Here is a 27,968-nt window from a genome sequence, read left to right on the forward strand (position 1 = left end):
AGTGTGTGTAACAGAAGGAGATTCTAGAGCTTCTGTTTCCAAATTCTGATCTTCAGTTTCCAAATTCAGAATTGGAGTAGTAGGAATTTCAGCATTTATTATTGGAGAAATAGGTGGAGTTGACTATGTTGCTGATGGTGCTTCCAGATACAAGACAGTTGGAATATTCAGCCTGTGAATGTTAATTTCAGGACTTAACCCTGAATCTTTAACTGTAGCTGTTTCTTTGAATGGAGAGTTAGGAGGTGTGATCACTGTGTCATAAACAGTGTCTTTAGGTGCTGGAAGGGCTTCAATTATAATAGGTACTGATGAGATTAGAGATTCCTGATCCCCTTCCTCAGCATCTTCATATTTAGATTGTGTAATTTTCACACCTACTCTAGTCTTCCTTGATCTTCTAGATGGTGGAGTGACATGATCTGTATCAGAATTTGAAGACCTTTTCCTTTTCAAAATTCCAGAACCCTCAGCTTCATTCTCCTTCTGAAGAGTTGATTCTTCAGCTTCTATTGTCACGGGTTCTGATGCAGAAACCTGGACTTGTTCTTCCTCATCAGATTCATCTCTCAGAATCAGCCTTCTCTTTCTCCTTGGTGGAGATTGAGGAACAGATTTTGCTCTTGAAGATCTGGGTCTGGATGTTGTAGCAGATTTTACAACTGGCACCTTTTGAGAAGTACCATAGGTTGGTTGAGAGGATTGTGCTGGTTGAAAGTAGGTTCTGATAGTAGGCTGTGGTTGAGTATTGGAAGGCTGGGTTGGTGGAGGTTGAGAAGTAGTAGCCTGTGTAGGTGCAACATCAGGATATATGGTTGTATATGTGTGAGGATCAGAGTTTACTAAGAACTGTTTTACATATAGAGGAATTTGAAGGGGTCTTAGTATATCCTTCTTATTATCAGTAGATAATAAGTCTGTGAAAGCCCTTTTGTGAAGTTTAAAGGGTTTAATTTCTCACTAAAGCTTTGAGATGCATCAGAACAACATAAATTGTATATAAGCTAACAGAATCTAGCAAAATATACTATGTTACTATCTTCTTTCATCCTATCACCTATAAACCCTAGAACAACACTAGCATAATCTAAATAAGTTTGATTAATAAGAGCATACCCAATTTGCTGACTCAGGATTGGTATAACATCAAAGTTGGAGCATTTGTTGGCAAAGGCTTTGGTAATGCAATCGAAAAAGAAGCTCCACTCCCTCTTGATGTAGGGCCTCTTCAGTTGTCCCAGCTTAGACAAAGATTTCTCATAGCCAAGATTTGCCATCATGTTTTGAAGTACTGACTCTCCAACTTGTGAACTGTAAGTACAGTTTTCTGGAAGATGCAATGCTTGTCGTAAAGTAGATAAGGTAACCAGATGCTCATCTTCCCCAGTTGTGAAAATGATACTTGGGGACCCATCTTTACCACTATCATCATATACCCCAGACCTTCAGAACTCTAGAATTTGTTTGCCTGAGAGAAGCTGTGGTTAGGTCAGAGCATACCCAATTTCACTTCGAGCAAGAAAATCTTGAATAAAGTGAAGTTCTGAAGGAGCCTCGTCCTTGTTGAGAATAGCCATGTAGTTGTTGGGAACAAACTTGGCTCCATCATAGATAAGGTCCTTAGGTGCCATTTCTGTGAAAAATTAAGTGAAAAGTTGTGTGTGTATTAAGTGTTTGATAAAATGCCTGTGAGAAAATAGCTTCAGAGAATAATAGAGAGAGAGAATAAGAAATAAGAGATATGATAAGAGAGAACTTAAAAGATTTGATAATCTTTTATCTCTAATATTTATACTCTTTCCACTCAACGGCTCTTTTTGGAAGTAAAACCAATATTTTACATCTGGCAGCATGTAAACAGTCAAAACATTATTAGTGGGCACGGTAAATGTGCAGTAATTATTGCTCACATGCGGTTACCAAAACAAACACTCAACCCATTAACCAAATGATTATCACTGTTTTTTATATCACTTAATTATTTTCTGATAAATATGACCGTTACAGTAAATACCATAAATAAGTCAAGTAATTGAAATTTGACACGTAAGCATCGGAGTTTGCATCCGAACTTGACTCTTATCATAATTTAACGGTCATCTGAACATGGCTTCTGCACTCAAAAAGTGAATGACTGTTTATGTGATTTTTCACACAAATACTGACTGGTTTTGTCAGAGTTTAATCATCAGAACCTATATCAGAACTTGTCCTCAGAATTTATGCAAATTATACTTAACTGTTTGTCAGAAACAACTTAATCACCACAGTAATTTTCATTATTCATATGGAGTGATAGTGTGTGTATGTGCAAATGATCAGATAAAGATTAAAGTCTGATAAACTTCAGTATATCTTAGAAAGAAGGCATAACTAAGAAAAGTGCTTAAAATCTGCCTTTAATTGTGAAGTCTACCGTAGAATAAAGTTATGCAAGAGTCCACCTCAACTGTTTGTGCTCATTTTATGCATCTTTTAAAATTCTTTAGACAGTGGCTTCTCAGTGTAAATGATTTACAACTGCCATCAGAATTTATGCTGTTATCAGAATATTTCTCCAGTAATCAGAGAATGTGAAAAGTCATCAAGAAAAATTAATTTGCTTTTCTAATGCATATTACTTAAAACAGCAATGCACTTGGGTCTTCCCTTTCACATATTTACTCTAGATCTCAAAGGAGTACCTGATTTCAATTTTTTTATTATTATTATTTTCTTCAGATAAGTGAGGCTTATCAAGCATGTAGTTCATCCTTAAGATTTACTGAAATCAGAATTTGACAGATAAGAAGCAATAATCTAGTTTGTGTCTTAGTAATAAGATACACAAAGTAAATTTGACTAAGATCAAAATAAGAATTTGCTTGTGTAATGGATTTCCACATAAATAACTAATTCAAATATAGGATATATAGTTTGTTAAAGACTACTAAGTCAGCATCTACCAAGATAATCCTTATTGGATTGAATAGTCACAGAACATTCAAAACACTTTCAGAGTTTATAGAATCACATCAGATAACAAGCAGTGTTTAATATGTAACAATTTAAGCACAGATTACATTGAGATAAGAGAATCTGTAAATACTGATCATAAAGTCTGATGCATGAGAACAAAAACTAAACAGATTTTGAGAAAGAACCTGAAACCATTCCAAGTTCATTTACCAGTCTTGTAAAGGTAGCTTCACATAGTGGTTTTGTAAAGATACCTGCTAGTTGTTGATCTGTTGGAACAAAATACAATTCCACTGTACCTTCCATCACATGTTCCCTTATAAAATGGTACCTAATGCTGATGTGCTTTGTCATTGAGTGTTGAACTGGATTTCCTGTCATAGCAATAGCACTTTGATTATCACAGTAAATAGGTATTTTAGAAAATTCTAACCCATAGTCCAGTAGCTGATTCTTCATCCAAAGAATCTGTGCACAACAGCTTCCTGCAGCAATATATTATGCTTCTGCAGTTGATGTGGAAATTGATTTCTGTTTCTTGCTAAACCAAGAAACCAATATGCCTCCAAGAAATTGGCAGCTTCCACTAGTGCTTTTCCTGTCTATTTTGCATCCTGCAAATCTGCATCTGAGTAACCTATTAGCTTAAAATCTGATTCCCTAGGATATCACAATCCTAGATCAGCTGTTCCCTTGAGGTACTTGAAAATTCTTTTCACAGCTATTAGATGACGTTCTCTTGGATCAGCCTGAAATCTTGCGCAAAGACAGGTAGCATACATGATATCTGCTCTACTTGCAGTTAAATAGAGTAAAAAGCCAATCATACCTCTGTAGTTAGTAATATCTACTGATGCTTCAGTATCTTTGTCTAACTTGGTGGCAGTGGCCATGAGAGTTGATGCAGTAGAACTGTCTTGCATTCCAAACTTCTTGAGTAAATTTCTGGTGTACTTGGATTAATTTATGAAAGTACCTTCTTTAGTTTGCTTGACTTGAAGTCCCAGAAAATAGCTAAGTTCTCCCATCATACTCATTTGATATCTTGACTGCATTAACTTGGAAAATCTTTCACAAAGTTTTATATTTGTAGAGCCAAAGATGATATCATCAACATATATCTGTACCAAAAGTAAGTCATTTCCATGGTTGAGGTAGAATAAAGTCTTGTCAATTGTGCCTCTGTTAAATCCACTTTCCAGAAGAAATTGAGCCAAAGTTTCATACCATGCTCTTGGAGCTTGTTTAAGGCCATAAAGTGGTTTATCAAGCCTGTAGACATGATTTAGAAGTTTTGGATCTATAAAGCCTGGAGGTTGTTCAACATATACCTCTTCTTCCAATTCTCCATTGAGAAAAGCACTTTTCACATCCATTTGAAAGACTTTAAACTTCTTATGAGCAGCATAAGCTAAAAAGATTTATATAGCTTCCAGTCTAGAAACTAGAGCAAATGTTTCATCATAGTCAATACCCTCCTGTTGAGAGTAACCTTTAGCAACCAGCCTTGCTTTGTTTCTTGTAATTATGCCATCACTGTCAGTTTTATTTCTAAACACCCATTTTGTACCAACAATGGATCTGTTCTTTGGTCTTGACACTAGGGTCCGAACTTTATTTCTTTCAAATTCATTTGACTCTTCCTGCATTGCTTGCACCCAATCAGTATCTTGAAGAGCTTCTTCCACTTTCTTTGGTTCAGTCTGAGATAGAAAAGAATGATAGAGACATTCATTTGATGTTGATGTTCTAGTTCTGATATCTGCTTCAGGATCTCCAATTATTAAGTCAGGTGTATGTGATTTAGTCCACTTCCTTGCAGATGGAAGTTAATCTCTAGAACTGGATCCTCCCCCATGATCCATGCTGTCTCCATCAGCATTATCTGATGCTCCCCCTGAAGTTATGCTCTCTGAGATTCCAGAATTTGAGTTGGATCCTTCAGGAATTGAAGAATCAGAGGTTCCAGAATTGTCAGAATTTGGCTCATTAGCACTTGATGAATCAGAACTTGAAGAGCCAGTGACAGAATCTGATGCTTCTTGAGAGTCTTGAGATGTGGTATGATCATCAGCTTGCTCCCCCTGAACAGGTGCATTTTCCCTTGGAGCAGTTACCACATTTTCAATGACATCAGAATTTAACCAGTCAGAACTTACATGATCAGGATTTAGGTCATTAGAATTTATAGAATCAGAATTTACATCTTCATTTTCAAATCTCAGCTGATCATGATCATTAAATTTTCAAGTCCAGTAATCTTTTTATCATCAAAAGATACATTGGTATATTCCATGATAATCCTTGTTCTTAAATTGTAGACTCTGAAGGCTTTTGTGGAAAGTGGATATCCAACAAAAATTCCTTCATCAGCTTTTAGATCAAATTTTGACGGCTGTTCAGGATGAGTCTTAAGAACAAAACACTTGCATCCAAATACATGAAAATATTTGAGATTTGGCTTCTTTTTCTTCACCATCTCATATGGTGTTTTTCCATGCTTGTTTATGAGTGTAGCATTCTATGTAAAACAAGCAGTCTTCACAGCTTCAGCCCAAAAATAGGTTGGTAGCTTTGCTTCATCAAGCATAGTTCGTCTAGCTTCAATAAGAGTCCTGTTCTTTTTTTCTACAACTCCATTCTGCTGTGGAGTTCCAGGTGCAGAAAAATCCTGCTTAATTCCATGCTCTTTGCAGAACTCTTCCATGATTGAATTCTTGAACTCAGTGCCATTATCACTTCTTATTATTTTAACAAAATCTTTGACTAACTTATCCAGCTGTCTAACATGATCAGTTAGAGTAGATGCAGTTTCATTCTTCTTGTGTAAGAAATACACCCAAGTGTATCTTGTGAACTCATCCACTATAACCATAGCATATTTCTTCTTTACAATGGACATGACATTGACTGGACCAAATAGATCAACATGCAGTAAGTGATAAGGCTCAAGAATTGAGGATTCAGTTTTGCTCTTGAGTGAAGATTTTCTTTGTTTTGCCTTTTGACATGAGTCACAAAGACCATCAGGAGCAAATATTGATTTTGGAAGTCCTCTCACAAGATCTTTCTTTACTAGCTCATTTATGTTGTTGAAATTTAAATGAGAGAGTCTCTTGTGCCAATTCCAGCTTTCTTCAATTGATGCTCTGCTTAACAGACAGATTGCAGAACCATCAGAATTTGTTGAAAGTCTGGTTTCATATATGTTACCATGTCTGTAACCTTTCAGAACCATTTTTCCTGTAGAATTACTTACAACTTCACAGTGTTCTTCAAAGAAATCCACATGATAACCTCTATCACAGATTTGACTCACACTTAGCAGATTGTGTTTAAGTCCTGAGACAAGAGCTACTGATTCAATTATGACATTCCCAAGATTGATATTGCCATATCCCAAAGTTTTTCCCATATTGCCATCTCCATAAGAAACTCCTGGGCCAGCTTTCTCAACAAAGTCTGATAGCAGGGCTTTTTTTCCAGTCATATGTCATGAACATCCACTGTCCAGAACTGGGATGTTTTTCCTGTTGCCATGCAATCACAAAGACCACTATTGGTTAGTTTTAAGGACCTAGACTTTCTTGGATCCTTTGGCCTTATTAAGTTTGTTAGCATTTGCAGCGGATTTAGTTTCAGAGTTTATGCTAACATGCATTTTATCAGACTTAATATCAGACTTTGTATCAGAATTTATACTAGAAGGAATTACACTAACTTTCTTTAAAGAAGGTTTTATTTGATAATAATCATAGTACAAACTATGATATTCCTTACAAGTATAAATATAATGCCAAAAACTACCACAATGAAAACAAGGATTTTGTGGTTTAAACCTAACAGACTGACTCTTAACTCCTGATCTAGGAGGTAAAGAGTTTATATATCTATTTTTCCTGCAAAAAGAAGCAAGATGGTTAGAGTTTCCACAATTATAGCATTTCTTTCTAGGAGCATTAGGAATAGGCATATAATTATTGCTTTTATTCACACCTTCCTTTCCATTCCTATTTTTCCTAGCTTTCTTTACCTTGTTCACATTTTTAATCTCTTTTAGCTTATACTTAAGCTGCTTCTTTGTCATTAAGACAATGTTTACTACAGCTGGTTTATCATGTTTTATTTTGTCAGAAGTTGACTTTTCTTTGACTTCTGTGTTAGAGTCTTTCATCTTTTCAGATTTTGACTTGTCTGAATTTGACACAAACTTGACAGGATTAACTTTAGGCTTTTCAGCTTTCTTGGTAAAGTTTGGTTTAGATGACACAGTTTCCTTTTCTTCTTTATCATCTAGGTAACGTAGTCCTTCTTTCCAATTTCCATTTTCTAAGTTTTTCTGAGTTGTTCTTCCAGAGTTAGTCCAAGTTTTGATTATATCCTTTTCCTTTTCTAGTTCAGATTTAAGAGATTTATTCAGCTTTAGCAGTTCATCTTTAACATACAAATCCTCATCTCTTTCTTTCTGAGTTTGATGAAATATAACTAACTCTTTTTCTAAGTAGTCATTTCTATTTCTAAGAGCAAGACTTTCAGATTTTAATCTTTTATTTTCTAAAGTCTGATCTCTAAAACTAATGAACATGGTTTTAAGATATAATCTTAGCTCAGAAATATCATCAGTATGAAAAGCAAGAGTTGAATGAGGTACCTTCAATTCAGCAGTTCCAGAACTTTTATCAGCATTTGCCATCAAAGCTTAGTTCACCTCTTCTTTAGAATCTGAAGTGTCTGCCCAGTTTTTCTTCTTTGTGATAAGTGCCTGGACTTTATCACCTTTTCCTTTCTTGCAGTCAGGAGAGATGTGGCCTCTTTCACCATAATTGTAGCATTTGACATTTGAGTTGTCTCCTCTGTCATACTTTCCTCCTTTGCCTTCATCTTTCTGAACCCTTTCTTTTCAGAACTTCCACCTTTCCTGGAAAACTTCTTACCCTTTCTGAATTTCTTGTAGGCTATCTTTGTGATACCCTTCACCATAAGAGCACACAGTTGCATCATCTCTGCATCAGCATCCACTTCAGATAAATTTTCAGCATCTGAATCATCATCATCAGAATATGATGACTCTGAATCAGACTGTATAATGATAGCCTTTCCTTTGCCCCTCTTTGAGACAACCACTTTAGGAGATTCCTCCTCAGCTTTAAGTGCAACTGTCTTTGACTTTCTTCCATGCCTTTTGCTCCTTTGATCCATCTCAAGTTCATGAGTCTTTAGCATATCATAAATTTCATCAAGAGTAGTTTCAGCAAGGTCATAGTTGTCTCTTATGGTAGTAGACTTCAAATCCCAATTTTTAGGAAGAGCTAAAAGGAGTTTTAGATTTGAATCTTCAAGATCATATTTCTTGTCCACCAGTGACAGATCATTCAAGAGTTTGGCAAATCTGTCATATAAATCAGTTAGTCACTCATCAGATTTTAAGTCAAAGTGCTCATACTCCTGTGTGAGTATTGTCTTCCTGTTCTTTTTGATGGCTTCAGTTCCCTGGCATCTTGTCTCCAAAGCATCCCATATTTCCTTTGCAGTCTTGCATCCAATTACTCTGTTTGACATGACATTGTCAATTGCACTATGAAGTAAATGCCTTACCCTTGCATCCTTGGCAATAGATGAGATGTCTTCAGGTGTGTAATCACCTTTCTTCTTTGGTATGGTCTTTATTGGTTGATCAGCAACTGCAACAGAAAGCTTGGTAGGCTTATATGGTCCATCATTAATTCTATCAAGGTATTATGGATCTGTGGCTTCCAGAAACATAGCCATCTTTACCTTCCATATAGGATACTCAGATGCTCTCAGTATGGTAACGCTAATACTTTCATATCGACTGTGGGTTTGATTGTTTTGAGTATCTTGAGTTTTGGTGGGCTTAGGTGGAGTTTGTGTTTCATCAGACATGATTATAAACTGGATCACACTGTTTGTATATCAACAGAGAAGCTCTGATACCACTTGTTAGGTCACACAACACTATATAAGGGGGTTGAATATAGTGTTTATACAATCAAATCGATTTAGAACACAAGTATGTAACAATAATCAAGTTTATTCAATATAATAAGATCTGTTACAAAGTAGGTTAAACTACTCTCTCAATGATGAACAATATCACTAAAAGCTGCTAGGGTTACAATGAATAATCTTTCTCGAGAGTGATAACACATATAGTATAAACCATAAGTTGTGTTTATATAGTACACAGTTACAAGATATCTTCTAATTGATATAGAATATAATTATGTCTCCTAAAATATATCAATCAGATATTATCTTTTTACAAGTCTTCTAGTCTTCCAACTCTAAAGCATATCTTCCAGTGTTTTAGTCCAGATCCTCTCCTGTAAATCACGCGTACTTTACTCCTGAAGCATATCTTCCTTAAGTTCTGATATCACAAGTTCTGATACCTTAAATTCTGATATCTTCCTGTCTTCAGTAAATCCTGATTCCCAGTAAGTCCTGATAAGTCCTGATATTAAGTTCTGAAACTAAACACATCAGATTAGTCATGACATCACAAATATTTCTTACATAATAATAATAATAATAAACTACATGTCAAAATATGCAAACTATATGAACTAAACTATCATGAACATGCAACTATATGTGACTCACACACAAACATATTCCTTCAACTACTACCCCCAAACTTAAAATATTTACTATCCTTACTGAAGGTAGTAGTAAGGAATTCAGGCATACCTACTGCGAATCAGAATCATCACCCTCAACGGGTGGAGTGTCAGGCGTGTCTGGAGGTGGATACACAGAATCCTCACCAAAAACTGGCTACTGGATGTCAACTCCGGTGGCTCTGAAAGCTGTCCCAAGTGCCTAGGTGAGATCATGTGCAAATCGACTATGGATGTCGTGCATCGCATCCATTCTCCTCGCAAGATGCCTATACTACGCCGAACTCAAACCAGCTCCAATATTTGCTCCTACTCCCTCCTGATCCTGCTGCGATGGACCAGACTCCTCTCCATACTGAGCTCTCCAAGCTGCTCGACGGGCATGCTGAGAACCTCTCAAAGTAGCGGCCTCCATGGGCCTACCACCTGGCAGATGATCATAAGAGTACCCAAGCCCTTTAGGATCGGGCTTGCCGCCATACCACTCAACCATGCTGTGGAGCGTAGAACTATCAATAGGAGCACTGGGAAGCTACAGTTACTCATGTGTTGGCCAATGAACACCAACTGCCACGCACAACTTCGTCACAACGGACGCATACGGAATAACACCTGTAGTACCTCCTCTTAAAAATCTCAGAATCCCCTGATAAATCACCATCCCTAAATCAATGTAATCACCCTGAAGAATACCCCATAGAAAACGAGCACGCTCCACAGTAATCTCATGCACATGCGAAGATGGCATGATGTGTAATAACTCGAATTTTTGAGTCCTTGTAAAACGTTTAATGAATAGTAACCCTGACGGACGGGGAAAAACCTTTTAGCCCACACTATGTAGTGCATGAGAAAATGAGTTTCAGAGTTGATATTATGATTATACGTACCGAATGAGTGTATGTAAACGCTATTAGTTTTCGAAGAAAATGAACTAGAAAAACGACCATATTTACGAATCATCGAGGATTACAGGAATCACAATATAATTACGAATTCAAAACCCTACGGATTTATATCCAAGTATGATAATTCAAAACATAAGGAATAAATACGAAAGGAATTACGTCGCGAACAATTACGAGGAAGTATTACGAAAACGTTTAAGCGACCAAGCGAACGCGTAAACGATTAAATAAATGTAATGCACTAACTAACCATGGTAAGAAAGTAACCATGGTTACTTTAGAAAATAGTGAGCTAAGGTGTAGGATAATCAACCAAGACTATCAAATAGTAAGCTAAGGAAGCTGACACAAGTAGCTTAGCTTGTAAACTAGGAAGCCTAGTTAGTTTTGTCTCCAAGCTTGGCAACCAAGATCAAATCCTAGGATATATGCTAAGGAATAAAAATCAATATAAGATATCACAACCTCATTTCCAAGAAGCAACCAAGGAAGCAAGCATAAAAACACTCCCTCTCTCTAAAACCTTCCATCCGACCCTTTTCTTCAAACCAAGAAATCAAAATCAAAACACCAAGTTCTAGCCATGGATAAATCCTCCCATTAATTCTCAAGCTTCCTAACAACCAAACTAAGGTAAGATAAATCTTTGAGCTCTTTTTATCAAGGTTTAATGGTTGAAATAAAATTAAGAAAGTTGATAATGAATAGTGTGAATAGTAACTCTTCTTTGGTTTCTTGATTTTGGTGGTTGATTTAGGTTCCAAAAACTATACTAAGCACTCCCAAGACTTCACCATCATCAAGAACACATCTCAAGCTCTCAAGAAAGGTAAAGATCTTTGACCCAACTTTATTTAAGATTTAAGTTCAAGATCTTTTAGTATGTAGTTGTAAACCTAGTTTTAGTGGTGGTATTGTTGAAATCTTGATGTTTAGCTAAGTAGATTTAAGGTTGATTGTTGTTGCCTCAAGAACATGATGTTCTTGAGAGGAGTTAGTGTTTTAATGATGATATGTTGATTGTTGGTGGTAGTATAAAGATTTAAGGCATAAACGAAACTCCGATCGTAAACGTAATCTCGCAAAAACGAACAAAACATAACTCTAAGTTTCTGCAGAAAGCCCCGAAGATGTAATTCTTGAAAAATAACTCTTGATTATGATATACAATCTTATAAGGATCGTTTAGGCACTTGAATCGCTTGATTTCAATTTACGGATCAAGAGTTATGGCCATTTTACTAAAAATGATTTACGAGACAAACACCGCTACAAATTATTAAGTTTGAAAATATAAAGTATCGACTTAAGAAGGTTCATAAATCATGAAATTTTTACAGAGAGTAGTATATTGAGTTTACTAATGAAAAAAAAATCTCAAGTGAGAATAATGATTTTTTGATTTTATAAAAATATCGGAGCCGAGACCGCGCGATTAGAAACTGTAGAATCCATAAGCGGAGCCGACGACAAAAATGAAAATGAACTTAAGATACTTTGAAAAAGGAAGCGACCATGATGTGAATAAGGACTTAAAGGAATAATAAGGATAAAATAAGTTGAGAGAGTGCATAATAAGTAGCATATGAGTGCTAGTCGCCGTAAATTAGAACGGGACCTAACGTAATGAATTGTGTTTATGATTATAGATTTCTGAGGGGAACCTAGAGCATCCTCCACCTCGAGATACCCAGGCAAGTTTACAAACCCAACTCCATTTACTATTGTGTTGTGAAAGAATTATTTTACTATCTTTGCATAAATACCATGTTTGCCATGATACGTAGTTATTAAATTTTCGCATAATGTAGTGATGTTGTACGATAAGTATATATCATGAAATATTTATTCCGTTATAAGCGTGATGTATTATAATAAGACCGAGAGTCGGTCGATATTTCAAGATAAAAACCCGAGAATCATTCCGGTGATATTATAGGACAATTACAAGTCCATAGTAGTATGTTTTAAAGGGACTCAACGTCCACTTACAAACATTAAATACCTCGAACTTTTATTAAAACAATTTCCAAAGATCGTATTCCCTCAACTATACTTTATTGCTCGAATAATGAATATTTATTAACTATTCATTTATTATGGGAGAAGTATACTCCAACGATTACTTATTTCAAACCCGATTAAACATTAAAGATTATTATATTACGTAGACATAAATTAGTTGAGAAATATTATTTTAAATATTCTTTCAAAGTAAACTCATTCGAGGTTTAATTATTTATCGATTAATATTTAATTATTTATTAATTATTAAAGGGTTTATTTATGATTTGAAAATCATAAAACCTAATTTAAAAATACTTTCTGATTTTCGGAAAATCATTCGAATAATTTCAGATCGTCGGAGAATATTATCTCGACTTATTTTAAATATTTTGAATATAGTTTCAAAAGAAACTCCCCCTTATCTAATTATCTGTTGAAAACGGTCAACTCACATCCTTAGTACTTCCTCCGAAAACTTTCGGAAGTACATATATATATATATAAAGTAAAACTATGCCTATCAACAAGCAAAACGCTTGAGGGAACTTCGATGTGGTTCAAGTTCTCGAGATATGATGGGATTCCTAAAGGACAAGGGAGGGGTAAGATCCAAGTACTTCACGTATTGGATAGACTACTGGTACCGTAGGAGACGGTACAATATGTACCTAAGGACCTACGAAGTGTGTATGTATACCCGAAAACAGGACACATAGCCCGTATGCGGCAAGGGTGATAACCGAGATATGAAGGTATCATCTTTCTACTAGTAGAAAAGGTTACTTTTATCGTAGTATGACTGATCATCGTATACGGTGGCTTCAATGAATGTCTTATTCTTCCAATTGGAATTGTGATGCAATACCGTGACCTAAGCCTAGGTGCTGGGTTCACTATTAAGGTATTCGCAGGATAATAAAATCCCCTAAAGAATTGTTTTCATAAGAAGGTGTGTATCACCAAGGAAAACTATTTTCGAATAAAACATAATTATCATATATGATGTTTTACGTAAGCTTATCATACAGTCATTTTCATACTGTACATTATTATGCGGGGCATTATAGCTCGCACTTGTTTTCTTAAATTGACACAACACAACAGTGAATCAAGATGCCTGCCATGAGAACCACAGCCAGGAAATGGTCAGCTGTTCCGTAGGTTGTTTGGTGCTGCACCACAGGTAGTCCGAATAATCTGGATTGGTTTCCAGTTGTTTTTAGTTCGGCTTATTTATAAGTATGACTTATATAAGGTATTAAATAAGAAACGTATATTTAACCGACGGACTAGCCTTACTTAAAGGTTACTCCCCGATAAGACTTAATTACTTTTGGGTTGTAATACTTATCACTTTGTGGTTTGAATGACTCTAGTTATGAATGGTTCGTTTCCAAGACAATAACCTGTAAGTGTGTGTATGTGATAAGTGTGGGGCCGTGAAGTGTTAGTATTTATATATTGGGGTATGAGGTATGTGGTTTATGGTGGTTTAGATGGCATGGCCTCCGAGATTTCTGACCCCGGATTTTGGGGCGCCACATGATGTTAGTACAAATAAACGAGTTTCATGCCCGTGCAAACCAGTTCATGCACAACGCAGATCCAAATCAAAGTCCTCGGAAGTCTTATCATTCCAAGTGTCCTGACCGGGCTTCCTCGCAGGCTGCTCAATCACCCTCCTAATAGCATCAGCACTATACTCGACAGTCATCCCTCTAACCACCGTGAAGCCATTCTTCTCTGCCTTAGCGTTGGCTTAGAACTCCCGCACAACACTTATGGGCTCAGCAGCGAGAGCCTCACAAAAAGGAACCCAGCTCATCTCAAGAATCATCTCCAAAAGCTTACCATCATTCCCTGATGGTAGACAACCCCGCTCCTTAGCAATAGGCTTCGAGAGAAGCCTCGTGTACTCCTCTTCAGCCACAAGAGTAGAAAACCTAGGCCTCACACCACCCGCGGATGAAGAATCGGTGGTGCTGCTGCTTACTTGTGTTCTTTGTCTTTTGGGTGCCATCGGGATTGAAGAAGAGAAAATAAAAGTGTAAGTGTTTAGAGAGAGTTTGTATTTGAGAGTTTGTGAATTGGTGGAGAAGTTATGTATAAGTATACGTATTTATAGGTGGAGAGGTGAGAATTCTATAAGGAATAGAAGTAGGAATTAATTATGGGAATCGTGGAAGTAATGGGTTTGATTTGGAGAGGGAATAATGGGATATGGAAGAGTAAAAATCGGGTTAGAATTGATTTTGGAGTAAAAGTCCTGATTTTTCTCTTTATTCTGCTGAAATAAAAAATTTTCAAACGGGACCCGGCGCGGCCGCGCGCTAGGACAGCACGGGCGCACTTACTCTCTGGAAAACCGGCGCGGGCGCGCGCTTGGACAGCGCGGGCGCGCTTGGTTACTGGAAAACGGCACGGCCGCGTGCTAGATTAGCGCGGGCGCGCCCAGCTTCTGTAGTTAGCCATGAAATTTTTTCTTTTTCTGATTTTTTTGTGTTTTTCTCCTTTCTTCTTGCTTCCTCTACCTATTAATGTACAACATACTTGGGCTGCCTCCCAAGAAGCACTTGTTTTACGTCGCTAGCTCGACGTAGAAATGCGAGATCAAACGGACAATAAAATAGCACTAACCACCTCGTGGTTTGCCGTGTCACCATAGTAATGCTTTAACCTCTGACCATTTACTTTGAATGCTTGGCCCGGATCATTCTCAAAAATTTCCACCGCTCCATGTGGAAACACAGTTTTAATTATGAAGGGCCCTAACCATCTTGACTTTAACTTTCCAGGAAAAAGACGGAGATGAGAGTTGAACAAAAGAACTTATTGCCCCGACATGAATAATTTGAGCACTAGACCCCTATCGGGCCACCTCTTGACTTTTTCCTTGTACATTTTGTTGTTCTCATAAGCTTGAAGTCGAAACTCGTCGAGTTCATTCAATTGAAGCATCCTCTTTTTTCCAGCTGCATCCAAGTCCAGATTCAATTTCTTCAAAGCCCAATATGCCTTATGCTCAAGCTCTACAGGCTAATGACATCCTTTACCATAAACCAACTGAAATGACGACATTCCCAATAGAGTTTTATATATCATTTTATACGCCCAAACAGCTTCATCAAGCTTCAAAGCCCAATCTTTCCTCGATGGACACACAACTTTCTCTAAAATGCGCTTGATCTCTCTTTTAGACACCTCAGCTTGACCATTTGTCTGAGGATGATAAGCCATGACAATGCGATGATTCATATTATACCTTTGCATCATAGCAGCGAACTTGCGATTGCAAAAATACGACCCCTCATCACTTATTATGACTCTTGGAGTTCCAAACCTTGTGAATATCTTCTTGTGAAGAAAATTAAACACCACTTTCGCATCGTTCATTGGCAAAGCCTTAACTTCAACCCATTTTGACACATAATTAACTGCCAACAAGATGTACTGATTGTTACAAGATGAGACAAATGGCCCCATGAAGTCAATTCCCCAAACATCGAAGACCTCAACCTCTAGAAGCACATTAAGAGGCATCTCATCCTTCTTAGACATATTACCCACATGTTGACATCGATCACATTTCAAAACGAAGTGGTGAGCATCTTTAAACAAGGTCGGCCAAAAGAAACCTGCCTGAAGAATATGAGCTGCTGTCTTTTCTCCACCATAATGTCCTCCATAAACCGTTGAGTGGCAATCTTACAAGATCCCCCCCATTTCACTGTAAGGAATACATCTCCTGATGATTTGGTCAGCTCCTTGTCGAAAAAGAAATGGCTCATCCCACATATACCACTTCACTTCATGTAGAAACTTCTTCCTTTGAGCATAAGATAAGTCAGGAGGCATGATATTGCTCACAAGGTAGTTCACAGTGTCTAAAAACCACAGTTCTTCTTCTTTCACTCCAAACAGCTGTTCGTCGGGAAAAGACTCATTTATCAATATCTTATCCAATAAAGTAGCATTAGGATTCTCAAAACACGAGAGATGATCAACGGCTTGATTTTCAGTTCCCTTTCTGTCCTTGATCTCTAGTTTGAATTCTTCAAGCAAAAGAACCCATATAATCAATATAGGCTTCGAGTCCTTCTTTGAGATGAGATATCGAATTGCGGCGTGATCAGTGAAAACTGTCACCTTAGTCCCAAGTAGATAGGATCGAAATTTCTCAAAACCATAGACAATAGCCAAAAGTTCTTTCTTCGTAGTAGTATAATTCAGTTGAGCACCATTTAGGGTCTTACTAGCATAGTATACCACATGAAATATGTTGTTCTTCCTCTGCCCAAGAACTGCTCCAACTGTATAGTCACTTGCATCGCACATCATCTCAAAAGGTTGGCTCCAATCAAGTGCAGTTATGACAAGTGCCATGATTAAACTCTTCTTCAATGTCTCAAAAGCTGTAAGGCATTCGCCATGAAATTTAAAAGTAACATCTTTTTCTAGCAAACTGCACAATGGCTTCGAAATCTTAGAAAAGTCTTTGATGAAACGCCTATAGAAACCCGCATAACCAAGAAAACTACGAATTCCCTTGATAGAAATGGGTGGAGGAAGATTCTCAATGACCCCCACCTTGGCCTTGTCCACCTCAAGACCCTCACTAGAAACCTTGTGCCTGAGAATAATTCTCTGTTGTACCATAAAATGACATTTCTCCCAATTGAGAACCAAATTGGTCTCCACATAACTCTTGAGAACGTGTCCAAGATTTTACAAACATTCATCAAAAGAATCGCCAAATACAGAGAAGTCGTCAATGAACACCTCCATATTCTGGCCTATCATATCAGAAAAGATGGCCATCATGCTGAAAGAGATATGTCCTAAGTCCAATCATGTATGAGGATTTAAGAATAACTTTTATGTAATCTGTTTTGATTTCATTGTTATTAATAAAAGACTTGTTTTATTTTTATTGCGGGCTCTATCTATTTAAATGTTTAAATAAGATATACCACAGTTTAGAGTAAAGCTTTTTATGGATTGTGATGAGATCATAATAATGAGACCTAAAAGATGATAACTCCAAACTTAAATAGTTCATGGTCGTAGGATTACTAACTGGTAATTAATAATCCGCAAAGATCGGTACATACTATGCTTGCTTCATTATGAAGGATGTTTGTTCTCATAGACATTTGTGTGGTGATACTATAGCTAGTATGTAGGTGCTTATTATAGAATAAGTTCACTGAACATGACTCACACAGCTGAACAACTGATGGAGTTCACTCACGTGTCAGCAGTTGTTCACATAGTGATAGTTGTACAAGTATACTTAGACTTGAGGTCATCATAGTCATCTTATGCACACTGAACTATGCTTTGGTTTAGTTCTTAGTCTCAAGGGACAATTAAAAGGGCTCTACTGGGTATAGAAATTTATACACGAAGATAGTGTATGATCAATAAAGGATCTACCCCTTCCAGTGTAGGAAGAGAATGTTCAATGCTGATCCACTTATGTTAGTTCAGGAATCTCTGGCCAGAGTGAATGAAATTAGAAAGGAGTTTCTAATTTACATTAAATAGAACTAAGCATAGTGAATGGGAAAGGAAGTGATTAAATAAGATAGGCTTGACACAAGTTCCATGCCTTGTATTTAGTCGTGACATTGCAGGGTAGAAGGAATTAATTGTACGGTAACTACTCACTGAATAGGTTCTTGGTATTCTAAGCAGTGAATTCGTATTATCCGGATAGTCGCGATATGCTGAGAAGTATCCCTCACGATGTAGAATAAATATGATTAATTAATTAATCATATTTAATGAATTAGAGAATTTATATAAATAATGATAAAATAGTTTTTATTATTATTTATTTCTACTACCGGCTTAATATTGAACCTACAGGGTCACACCATAAAAGAGAATTATTTAATGGTGGAGAAATTAATTAATAATGGCTGATAATTATTTATTTATGAAATAAATAATTAATTGGCCAATTTAATAATTGATTAAATGAGATTTAATTGATTATAAATTAATTAAGAAAAAGTTCTTAATATTATTAATTAAGAATTTAATTTTTGGAAATTAAATCAAGTGAGAGAATTATTTCTAAAGTGTTTAGAAAAAGGATTAATAATTAAAAGGTGTTTTAATTATTAGTGAGAATAATAAAGGGTTAATAATAATAATGTTTTATGGGAAAATTTTCAGCTGAAATTTTTTCCTATAAATATACTATTATAGACCCTATTTTTGCCTCAACCAAAAAGATTTACAAAACCCTAATTCTCTCCATCTCCTCCTCCTTCATTACATCGTTTTCTTGGTGGATACCGGTGGAGTGCTTCACACTTGAGGAGCAGCTGCTAAGGATCTCCGTTCATCATTTTTGGATCGCCATTAAAGACCTCCATCTTTCCATTAACGTAAAGCTTCTTAAGGTAAACATACTGAACTACGAATTAAATATTATTTTTCGCATGGATCCTGCGGAGGGTTTCGTTTTTTTAAGATTTAAATTTATGTTTTCGTTGCGTTTATGTGCTAAAAACCCTTCATTGGCATCAGAGCTACTTGCGAAAAGTTTTTAATTAATTTATGTGTTTAACTGTTTTCGATATATGAGCATGTACGTGATTCACCATGATTTGATGTTGATATAATATGTTTATATATGTATTGTTTTAAATATATGATATTCATATGAGTTGTATAATCGGAAGATGATTATGTAATCTGTATATATACTGATATATACATGATTTATATTTGTTCTAATTATGAGAATCATATTAGATACGGATTCTGAATTTGCTGCTGCAGATTTGCTGAAATCTGGGTCTGGTGTCCGATTTACGCAAACGAATACCCTATTCCATAGATAAATGAGCGTCTGAACAAAACTGATAGCTAAAGCTATCAACGATTCGTCTGTAAGGCGTTTGACGTCGTTTACTGCCCGTAAACAGTGATTCTTGTTTTTCTGATTTGATTCTGATTTTTCTAATTTTTGTCATATTTTCTTTTTATGATTAGATCATGGATAATATGATATATTAAGATCAGATTATGTGTTTTAACATGCTTTTATGTGTTGTATGAGCATGGTGGATGTGTTAGAAAATTAGGATTTTAGAGCTTAATTTAATTATGTTCTTGATATTAATCCTAAAAACTAATGATTGGAAATTGTTCAATGATATTTGAACTTAAATTTTCATGTATGGTTTTAAGAATTTCCTTAATGAAATCCATATGAATTGAGAGTTGAAAGTAGCTTGCAAAAGCTTGAAATTTTGAGAATGTTTGTCCCACATTGAAATAAATAAAGGGGGTTGTGTGCTTTATATGGGATTACCCACATGAGTAGTATACAACTACTAAGGTGTGTGATGGTCCATTGTGTTGTCATGTGCTTCACGCGCGCACATACACACACGCGCCGCCGCCCCGCCACGCCACGCACCGGACCGGGTCGGGTCAAAGGGCGATTTGGACGAATGTCTCGGCGTCTCGCGTACACGAGGCGACCTGAGCGAGGATTTTATTTATTTGAGAATTAATTTTAATTCAAATTTATTTATCGGTGACTGGATTATTATTATTATAATAATAAATTGTTGGGCTGGGTTTGATACTAATTGGGCTAAGTCACTTTGTTAGTGGGCTTAGTCTAAATACATTGAACCTGGACAAGTAATCTGATCTGATCTGTAACTGATGAATGAATTAAAATTAAATCTTATAATAATGTGGGTGTTAAATGAAAAAACTGTTACAAATAATTTAAATTCAAAATCTGATCAGTTTTGATTTTTTAAATTAATGGTGCAGTTTAATTCAGACATTAAAGAGTGGAACAGTTTCATTTTTTCTCTCCTATAAATAGAGGCTAGAGTGAACGTATTTTCGATACCACACAACATTCTCTTCTCTTCTCCCTCTCTGCATTTTCTCTCCCAAAAACACAAGTTCGAAGTGCTGTAGGTTGGTTTTTCCGGCGACTGAGGTGCTGGTCGAGGTGGAGGTTTTATTGCTGCTGTTAACATCAACTCCGAGCTGTTTTATCCTGGTGGAGATATTGCACGCATCCCAAATGCAGCAGGTAGGGGGCAATATTCTCTTCAAGAGCAGCCAGGACTTCGAGCAAGGCCTGGTGACTCAGCTGTGATCATATTTTCTTGGTTTTCTTTGTATCTCTATGCCATTATTTTCAGACACTGTTGAAAGCTATGGTTTATCTTCCTTTCTCTCTTCGTTATTTCAGTTACTGATTTTGTTTACATGCATGCTTTATTTTGTTGACTGTGGTCTTGGCCTGAACTTGCTAAATTCTTTATACACTTGCCTCTATGTTGCAATATTTGTTAATGAAATTTACAACATTCTTGAAGAGAATATTAGTTATTTAGAATTTAGCATAATGGTTAACGAAAGTGAGGTTATCGTTGGTGGTGGTAGCGGTTCGGGTGCAACTGCTGGGGCCATTGATTGGACCACCTATAGTTTCCCACAAACTGTTGAACTAACCGGTTTATCGGAGAAATTCAACGGTGGCATTGGCTTTTCTCGCTGGCAGAAAAGGATGAAGTTGTGGCTGACTATAAAGGGTCTGTGGCCGGTTGTGGAATATGAGAAACCAGTGGTGGATCAAGAGAAGGCTGACACAGTTAAGGCTTTTGTGAAGTGGGCTAAGAAGGATGGAGTGGCTAGGGCGGCCCTCTGGCGGCACTAACAAACACTTTGTTTGATGTCTATTCTTCTGATGCCTACTCTGCAAAACTCTTATGGGAGAAGCAGGACCAGACACATAATACTGACTCACAAGGTCTAGAAAAGTATTCTGTGGCAAGGTTCCTCGAGTTCAAGCTGGTGGACAGTAAATCCATGACTGAGCATGTGCATGAGTTCGAGATGATAGTGCATGCTTTGAAGGAGTCTGGAATGAATCTCCCGGAGAAATTCAAGGTGATGAGTGTGATTGAAAAGCTCCCGAAGTCTTGGGAAGAGTTCTCTCTCTCCCTGAAAAGACAGAAAGGAGAGATCACCTGGACCAACCTTATGCTGGACATCTCGGTACAAGAACAACACAAGTCCAAACAGGGACATGTGATGCCAACTGAACACGGTACCTCGAAGGTAAATATAGCAACTGCAGGACAGAAGAGGAAGGCTTTTGCTAAGAAAGCTAATAGTAATAAACCTAAGAGTGACAAGGACAAGGCCAAGAAACCCAAGGCAAACAAACCATGCTGGTCTTGTGGGCAGGTTGGGCACTGGAGTAAGGACTGCCCTACGAAGAAAGTGAAGAAAACCGAGGTAGCACAAGCAAATGTTGTGCTTGGAACCGCAAGTGGGCCTGTAGTGAACATGGTCGTTGGTGAGGCTACGGCTTCTGAAACCGACGTTGACCGGTATGTATCCTACAACCCTGTGATATTTTCTACCTATCTGTCAAATGAATGGTTGATAGATACTGGAGCTAATGTACATATTTGTGTTGATATTAGTTTATTTGTATCTTATCAACAGAGTCATAGCCTGACTGTGAAGATGGGGAATGCTAGTGCTGCTCAAGTACATGGAGTTGGAAACGTGGATCTGAAGTTCCCTTCAGGACGTATTCTATCTCTGACGAGAGTGCATCATGTTCCCGACATGCATAGAAATATAATAAGTGGAAGTTGTTTAGTTTCTAGTGGTTTTGAAATTTCGTTCAAATGTAATAAAGTAGTTCTTATTCACACTGGTACATTCTTTGGCAAGGGTTACTTGTCAAATGATTTATTTGTTATTAATGCGGATCCCGTTTTGGGAGATTTGAATAATAATGTTATTCCTTCTGTTAATTGTATTGAATCCTCGAATATATGGCATGCTAGACTAGGTCATTTAAACTTTGGTGCTCTTAAAAACATGATGAACTTAGAGTTGATACCAAAACATACCATAGAAAAGAATTCTAAATGTCAAGTATGTGTGTCTGCTAAACAAATAAGGAAACCTTTTCATAACGTTGTTAGGGATTCAGACTTGTTAGATTTAGTACACACTGATATTTGTGAATTTGGTGGTGTGTTGACCAAAGACCAGTTTAGATACTTTATTACTTTTATAGATGATAGTAGTAGATACTGTTATGTTTATTTACTTAGACATAAGGATGAAGCACTTAGTAAATTCATTATATATAAAACTGAAGTAGAAAAACAAACTTTAAGTTACTTAAAAGGTTGAGATCTGATAGAGGTGGTGAGTATACGAGTAATGCTTTTAATGAATTTTGTGCAAACAATGGTATAGTTCATGAAGTTACTCCACCATACACACCCGAGTCTAATGGGGTTGCTGAGCGAAAGAACATAATATTTAAAGATATGATTAATAGTATGCTTATTAACTCTGGGTTACCTAAATACATGTGGGGGGAGGCTCTAAATACGGCTTGCCATATTTTGAATAGAGTCCCTCTAGGAGGCTCTAAATATGGCTTACCATATTTTGAATAGAGTCCCTCTGAAACACATGGATAAAACACCCTTAGAGTTATGGAAAGGCAGGATGACTAGTCTTAAGTATCTTCATGTGTGGGGGTGCCTTGCTAAGGTGCTTGTTCCTGAACACAAGAGAAAGAAACTAGGTCCAAAGACTGTTGACTATATCTTTCTGGGCTATCTTGAAACCACTACAGCTATGAGATTTTTAGTGTTAAAATCTGACATAGATGGTATAGTGGCAAACACGATAGTTGAATTTCGAGATGCGACATTCTTTGAGGATATCTACCCTATGAAGACTGGAATACCGGAAATGACTTCTGAGGAAGATCCTACTCACACATTAAGTTCTATTCCTGATCATGTGGAAAATATGACAAATGTGGGGGCGGAACCTAGTAGTAGCTCTATTCCTAAGGAACTAGAGGAACCAAGGAGAAGTAAGCGTGCAAAGGTAGTCAATGATTTTGGAAGTGATGTCATCACTTACAATATCGAGGACGAACCTTTAACTTTCCGACAAGCTATGTATTCTTCTGAGTCAAGGCACTGGAAGGGCGCTGTGAAGAGTGAAATTGACTCTATTATTTCTAATGGAACATGGGAGTTGGTTGATCTCCCTCCTGGGTATTCTACTATTGGGTGCAAATGGGTCTTTAAAAGGAAGTTGAACCCTGACGGCTCAATAGACAAGTACAGCTAGACTGGTAGCTAAGGGTTTTAAGCAAAAGGAAGGAATTGATTTATCGTCCATCAGATGGATGTAAAGACGGCTTTTCTTCATGGTGAACTTGAAGAAGAGATTTATATGGATCAGCCTGAAGGATTTGTTACATCAGGCAATGAAAGGAAAGTATGTAAGTTGATCAAATCCATCTATGGCTTGAAACAAGCTCCCAGAGATTGGCATAAAAAGTTTGATGAAACTGTATTGCCTTTCAGTTATAAGATTAATGAAAGTGATAAGTGTGTCTACATAAAAGTTAAAGGTAATGAGTGTGTTATTTTGTGCCTATATGTGGATGACATTTTACTGTTTGGAACCAATATTGAGATTATTAACGAGATTAAAGAGTTCTTCAAAAGGCATTTTGAAATGAAGGATATGGGTGAGGCAAGTGTGATTCTTAGAATCAAACTGATTCATTCCACTGAAGGAATAACCTTGACTCAATCTCATTATATAGAGAAATCTATACTTGAGAAATATGGTTATTCACAGTGTAGAATCGCTAGTACACCCTATGATTCAAAAGTTGCCCTTGTCAAGAATACTTCAGGAGTGCCTGTGTCTCAGTTAAGGTATTCTCAGATTATTGGGAGCTTGCAGTATCTTGCTAACTGTACTAGACCAGATATTTCATATTTTGTGTCTAAATTGGCTAGATATACAAGTTGTCCAAATAGAACTCATTGGGATGCTCTTGATAGAGTACTTAGATATCTAAAAGGAACAATGTACTTTAGTTTACACTATAGGAGATTTCCTGGTGTGCTTGAAGGGTACAGTGATGCAAGTTGGATAGCTAAGAAGTCTGGTTCCAATGGAGTGACTGGATACGTGTTCATCTTGGCTGGTGGAGCAATATCCTGGAAGTCAAGCAGACAGACTATAGTTACTTGGTCTACTTTTGAGGCTGAGTTGTGCGTACTTGATGCCACAGGGACGGAGGCTGAATGGTTACACGGACTTATTTCTGCAATACCTGTAGTAAGCAGACCGCTTCCTGCTATTGCTATTCACTGTGATAGTCGAGGATTTTATTTATTTGAGAATTAATTTTAATTCGAATTTATTTATCGGTGACTAGATTATTATTATTATAATAATAAATTGTTGGGCTAGGTTTGATACTAATTGGGCTAAGTCACTTTGTTAGTGGGCTTAGTCTAAATACATTGAACCTGGTCAAGTAATCTGATCTGATCTGTAACTGATGAATGAATTAAAATTAAATCTTATAATAATATGGGTGTTAAATGAAAAAACTGTTACAAATAATTTAAATTCAAAATCTGATCAGTTTTGATTTTTTAAATTAATGGTGCAGTTTAATTCAGACATTAAAGTGTGGAACAGTTTCATTTTTCCTCTCCTATAAATAGAGGCTAGAGTGAATGTATTTTAGATACCACACAACATTCTCTTCTCTTCTCCCTCTCTGCATTTTCTCTCCCAAAAACACAAGTTCGAAGTGCTGTAGGTTGGTTTTTCCGGCGACTGACGTGCTGGTCGAGGTGGAGGTTTTGTTGCTGCTGTTAACATCAACTCTGAGCTGTTTTATCCTGGTGGAGATATTGCACGCATCCCAAACGCAGCAGGTAGGGGGCAATATTCTCTTCAAGAGCAGCCAGGACTTCGAGCAAGGCCCGGTGACTCAGCTGTGATCATATTTTCTAGGTTTTCTTTGTATCTGTGTGCCATTATTTTCAGACACTGTTGAAAGCTACGGTTTCGGGTACATCTTCCTTTCTCTCTTCGTTATTTCAGTTACTGATTTTGTTTACATGCATGCTTTGTTTTGTTGACTGTGGTCTTGGCCTGAACTTGCTAAATTCTTTATACACTTGCCTCTATATTGCAATATTTGTTAATGAAATTTACAACAGGATGGTTATGGCCTTTCAACCTTAGTGTAATGGTTTTGGTTTTGGTTTTAAATACGACTTGCATGTCGTCAATCTTTGTAATCATAAATCTCGAATGTAACTCGAGTTATTCTTGTAAGTTCATTAGATTAGTTTTACTTTCAATCATGTAATGTAATTGAAGACTCAAGAAGGCTATCCAATGGAGGTGATACAAAGAAGAAGACGAGGCATACAAGAAGTCTAAACAAAGAAGAAGACTTATGTAATAAGTAGTTGTATTTATTTCCATCACCATATTAGATTAACCTTGATCTTTATCATGAGCTTGATAAAGATCACATAGGATGGGGCCATAACCAAACATATTTACTTTATTACACTTTACATTTACTTGTTTATTTAATTTTATATATGAGATATATGCCTATGTTTACAATGCGATGATAGATTTAGGTGAACTTAAATCAATATAAGGCGTGCTCTAGAAAATCTAGAATAGGAATCGTTTCTTGCCTTAACAATAAATATTATGAATACGATCATGAGATTCTTGTGTTTATGAAACACGTAATTGAATATGAATTTTCAATATTGAGAGAAAGGATGATTCTGTCAACAACAGATTTCTATTTGTAAGAAAGGGTTATTAAGTGACGCCTCTTGACAATGCTCCACCCGATCTGGGAATCATCTGATTATCGATTATTGATTTGAAATATATTTAATTTAAAAGGAAGAATCTCTTTATAATATGATTATAATTATAACGTAATATAATCCCTCTAAAATTAAATAATATCAAGTAGTAATTGGCCAATGACACAACGGGCTTGTGTCGGTCATAGCCTTCCAACATGGTAGAAAGTGGTTCTTATTTTTAAATCATTGTTATTTCGTGCTACAGCCGAGGGCTTTGATTTCGAAATAAGAAATACTTATCTATTACATAGAGATGTGTACATTGAATTAGAATCTAAAGGTCGGTACGTGCTACAGCCGTGGGCCGTTGGAGACTGATTCAATTGTACGAAATGTTGGGTTAGACTTGACTTAGAATATTGAGTTTGTCGTGCCACAGTCGTGACTCAATTATTCAAGAGGCTAAACTTATATTAGGGAATAACATAAGATGTAATTGACAAGAGTTGTCTACCTATTGAACATCACATGACGTTTCGTGCCACAGCCGAGGTTGTGTGATGGAATGTAGGATCCCTATTCCCACTAGCATTATGAATGCTTAATTTTCACTTAGGGGGTTGAAAAAATTAGATAAACTAGTGGGAGACACTTATGAATAAAGACCCGATCCATATAGTGTTTTGAAATGAAATTAAATATTTGCTAAGTGTTGATATGTGTTTATCATTTACAGATTTACTATATTCGTCATGTCTTCTGCACTATCACTGCGGAGCATACTAGATGCTCATAAGTTGACCGGTCCTAATTTAGCTGTTTGTTTTCACTGTAACAAGTTGGGGCACTGGAAGAGGAACTGCAAGGTTTACCTTGCAGAATTGAAGAAGAAGAAGGGTAGTAAGACTACCGCTTCTGATTCAGGCATGTTCATGATCGAAGTTAATATGTCACTAGGTCAAATTTCTACTTGGGTATTAGATACCGCCTGTGGTTCTCATATTTGTAATTCATTGCAAGGACTAAAGGGAAGTAGGACTCTTGAAAAAGATGAGGTGATTTTACATATGGGCAATGGAGCAAGGGTTGCGGCCATATCTGTAGGATCATTTAGTTTACATATGCCTACGGGAAAGACTATTATTTTGAATAATTGTTATTACGTTCCCTCTATTGTGAGGAATATTGTTTCTATTCCTATGTTGGATGTGGATGGTTTTTCATTTATTATTAAGAATAATGAATGTTCTATCCTTAGAGATAATATTCTTTTTGGACGTGGCATTTTAATTAATGGTCTGTATGTATGTGACGTAGAGCATGATTTACTTCAGATTGAACAAACTAATAAAAGAAAACGAGATGATGAAAATCTGACCTATTTATGGCACTGTAGGCTAGGTCATATTAGTAAAAATAGACTGCGGACATTGCATAAGGAAGGGTTACTTGACCCCTTTGATTTTGAATTATATCTTACATGCGAGTCTTGTCTATTGGGTAAAATGACCAAATCTCCATTTAGTGGACATGGAGAGAGGGCTGCAGATTTGCTAGGATTGGTACACACAGATGTATGTAGACCAATGTCTATGCAAGCCATGGGTGGATTTTCATACTTCATTACTTTCATAGATGATAGATCTAGATTCGGATATGTGTATTTGATGAAACACAAGTCTGAAGCCTTTGAAAAGTTCAAAGAATATAAACATGAAGTGGAGAAACAAACCAAACACAGTATTATAACTCTT

At 36.6% G+C, this 27,968-nt stretch overlaps 1 long non-coding RNA gene across 1 annotated transcript in view; it reads left to right on the forward strand.

Annotated features, from left to right (window-relative positions):
• Positions 1 to 12,662, forward strand: part of LOC141683241 (uncharacterized) — a 29,873-nt gene extending 17,211 nt beyond the window's left edge. The window contains exons 2-3 of the long non-coding RNA XR_012560199.1: positions 11,265 to 11,336; positions 12,157 to 12,662. This is a non-coding gene — a long non-coding RNA (uncharacterized LOC141683241). The remainder of the gene's footprint in view (positions 1 to 11,264; positions 11,337 to 12,156) is intronic.
• The last annotated feature ends 15,306 nt before the right edge of the window (positions 12,663 to 27,968 follow it).

Source organism: Apium graveolens, chromosome 9, assembly GCF_009905375.1.
Source record: "Apium graveolens cultivar Ventura chromosome 9, ASM990537v1, whole genome shotgun sequence".
Taxonomy (NCBI): domain Eukaryota; kingdom Viridiplantae; phylum Streptophyta; class Magnoliopsida; order Apiales; family Apiaceae; genus Apium; species Apium graveolens.